Source organism: Priapulus caudatus, unplaced genomic scaffold (assembly GCF_000485595.1).
Source record: "Priapulus caudatus unplaced genomic scaffold, Priapulus_caudatus-5.0.1 Scaffold111, whole genome shotgun sequence".
NCBI lineage: Eukaryota > Metazoa > Priapulida > Priapulimorpha > Priapulimorphida > Priapulidae > Priapulus > Priapulus caudatus.
In genome coordinates this window covers 212,159-215,298 of record NW_014577172.1, presented here as the reverse complement: position 1 = coordinate 215,298, position 3,140 = coordinate 212,159, and the positions used below count along the sequence as shown (strand labels likewise).

At 45.7% G+C, this 3,140-nt stretch overlaps 1 protein-coding gene across 1 annotated transcript in view; it reads left to right on the top strand.

Moving 5' to 3' along the window:
- Positions 1-391: 391 nt before the first annotated feature.
- The window catches only part of LOC106805361 (carboxypeptidase D-like), a 15,486-nt gene continuing 12,737 nt past the window's right edge, over positions 392-3,140 (top strand). The window contains exon 1 of the mRNA XM_014806922.1: positions 392-759. The gene's annotated coding sequence lies outside the window, so the exon portion shown is untranslated. The remainder of the gene's footprint in view (positions 760-3,140) is intronic.

The following is a 3,140-nucleotide window of genomic DNA, read 5'->3' as shown; positions in this document are numbered from 1 at the left end:
CGATAAACGCTATATCCACCGCATCGTCGTTATCGTCAGCGTGTGTGCGAGGGCGTCTCCTGGTGTTTACGTGTGGGTGAGCATGCAAGGACTACGTTGACGGATCTCGTGATAGTTTCCGTTTGACGTGTTGGGTACGTCATTTGAGAATTTACTATACGTTCGTGCGTGAGTGCGTGCGTGAGGGTGGTGCTTCTACTGCTGTTGTTGTTGTTGTTGCTGCTGCTGCTGCTACTGCTGTTACTTTTGCTGCTTCTGCTGCTGCTACTACTGCTGTTGCTGCTACTACTGCTGCTGTTGTTGTTGTTGCTGCTGCTACTACTACTACTACTACTGCTGCTGCTGCTGCTGCTGCTGTTGCTGCTGCTGCAGAGAGACACGCGGTTTCTGACTGTACAGCTAGCTGTTGGCGTGGTGCCCACGTGTGTCGTTCTCACATCTTGTCCACGCAGCAGGGAAACACTAAGCTGTAGAGCCAGCGTCGGTTAGACGCGAAACGGATGCTCTCTCTTTACACTATACTACTCTCTACATATACACTGCTAATCTCTCTCTCTCCCTCTCTCCCTCTCTCCCTCTCTCTCTCGCTGTCTCTCTCTCTATACACTACTACTCTCTCTCTATACACTACTACTCTCTCTCTCTATTATACACTGCTAATCTCTCACCATCCCACGTCGCGTGAGCACGTACTGCACGCACTGTTCGGAGGAAAGCTGCAGGACGAGTATCAGCATTAGTAGCATATCTGCATTGATGGTGAGTATAGTTGATTTAGAGTTTAAATTTTGTCCGTACAAGCGTAGTCAATGTTTTCGGCTTTGCGTTGTGATCACGACTCTCTTACGTTAAGTTTTGAACTATTCTGAGCTACGCGCCAATCAGCGGTGTTTTTAAACCCTAAGAGTACCTCAACGAAATCGTATCGAACCGTATATATCGGTATGAAATTGATTTCAGAGCTACCTAGTCGTGAATGTTGTGATGACAGCAGCTTGGTTGAACAGAAAGTATTTATGTATCCCTGGATATGCTGCCGTTACTGCTTCTGACAACGGGTCCCCTTGAATTATCATAGTAACATTTAGTTTTACGAATCTAGGTAACTATTACGCGTGTTCAGGCCCGGAGTACAAAGTCTGAAAGTAATAGCTCCTTACAGATAGGTCAAACGTAAACTGAAAGGCAAAGATCAACAGCAAAATAAGGTGCAAATAAGCATTAAGGTGAAAAACTGAGCAAATATGTGCCGAGACTATTTCCATTGGCTCTTGTTTCTCATTCAGTTGTTTATGCATGGCAAATTTCTCGTCATGATATGGCAGCCGTGAAACTTGCAAAATGACAAATGAAATAGCAGTTTTATTGATAGGGTCATATACTAATTTAGACTTGTTTAATAGTACTTTCTAGTAGTAATTGTATGCGCAATATACATTTAGGCAGCTGCGTGGCATGCGATTTTCAGGTCCATAACATACTTTTACTTGATTTAAGAAGTGAAACAGAGAGCGTGACCAAAACAACATTCACTATCACAATTTGCGTGTATGTTTATTTGCTTTTAGCGCAGCTTTACAATATTGCTTGCTTGTTTGCTCTGTTAATCTCATACGTGTTTAAAATACAACCTAGGTGTTTCTTCACACAGCCGCGCACTACAAACACACACACACCACAACACACACACACACACACACACACACATACACACACCACACACGCACACACATATACACACTACACAACACATACACACGCAGCAACACACCCCACACAGGCAGCACACCACACACCGTGCGCGTGGCCACGCACACGCACACGTTAGCACCCACATACACACACAAGGACGTCAACACACCACACATCGCACACCGCACACACCACACACATCACACACACCACACAACACACACCACACACACACACACGGCACACACACACACACTACGACACACATCCTCCTAGCACACACACACAACGCAAGCGGCGGGGGTCATGGATAAACCCCACACAGCACACAACACACCACACACCACACACAACACACACACGACACATACACACACACATACACACACACACGCACACCCAGTCGTCACAGGCACACCCACACCACACTACATGCACATATCACACACACATACAACACACACGACGCACACACACACCACACACCAACACACGCAACGGCACACACAATTGTGTGCATGTGCGTGTGCGTGTGTTTTATGGCTCTGTCAGCACATTGACGGATTTAGACAGGCGTAATGCCGGACAGTCATCAAATCTTCTCTAAAACGCTGGCATACGCTGACTAATAGAATGTTTTTTTCCAATTTTGGGCGTATACATAGCGTGATTCATAACGAGTTGGACGATACTTAACGTAATTAGTAACGTATATGAAGCGTTTCGATAATCTTATAAAGAATAACTCATACGAAACGGATGCTATGCGTGTTGCGGGCGTTCACGAAACTTATGGCCAACGATAGTCCTAACTTATGCATAGGCGCGCGTAGGTATCGCCGACAGATCTACGTGTCGTAGCCTATAAAAAGACTGCGCTCAAGCGATTCAAATCATAACGCGCACTAGACATCACAGTATGCAACATCAGCCGTCCGCAGTATCAAGCATGCCAATACCATTTTTATATACCAATTCTCCTAAACGCTGCGAATACGCCATTAGTACGGTAGCTGTAAGTTAGAAACACGTTCAGTAAGTTCTGTGGTCGGTCCGGAACCACGTCAAATAGTCTAGCATATCGTCATATGCGTTGTGAACTAAGTTACACATACGGTTCAAAGCAGCGTTACTCATAAGTTAGAAAATAAGTTTTGGGTACGCTAGACATTATCTCGACGTAGTTTCGGACTTATGAGTTAACTTAGCAAGTACGTGTGTGAACGTGTGTCCAAGCGATCGGCAGAACTATACCTACACTTATGGCCGCGTATGCGGGACGTATGGGCAGTACGCTGGCATAGCGTCGGAAAATTTTGAGCATGCTCAAAATTGTTTTGACGACCTCGGCCGTACTACGACGTATACCATGGCGTGCTTCAGCGTGCCTTCAGCGTGCTCTTAACTTATACAAAACCTTAACCATAATTTTTCGACGCAGCGCCGCG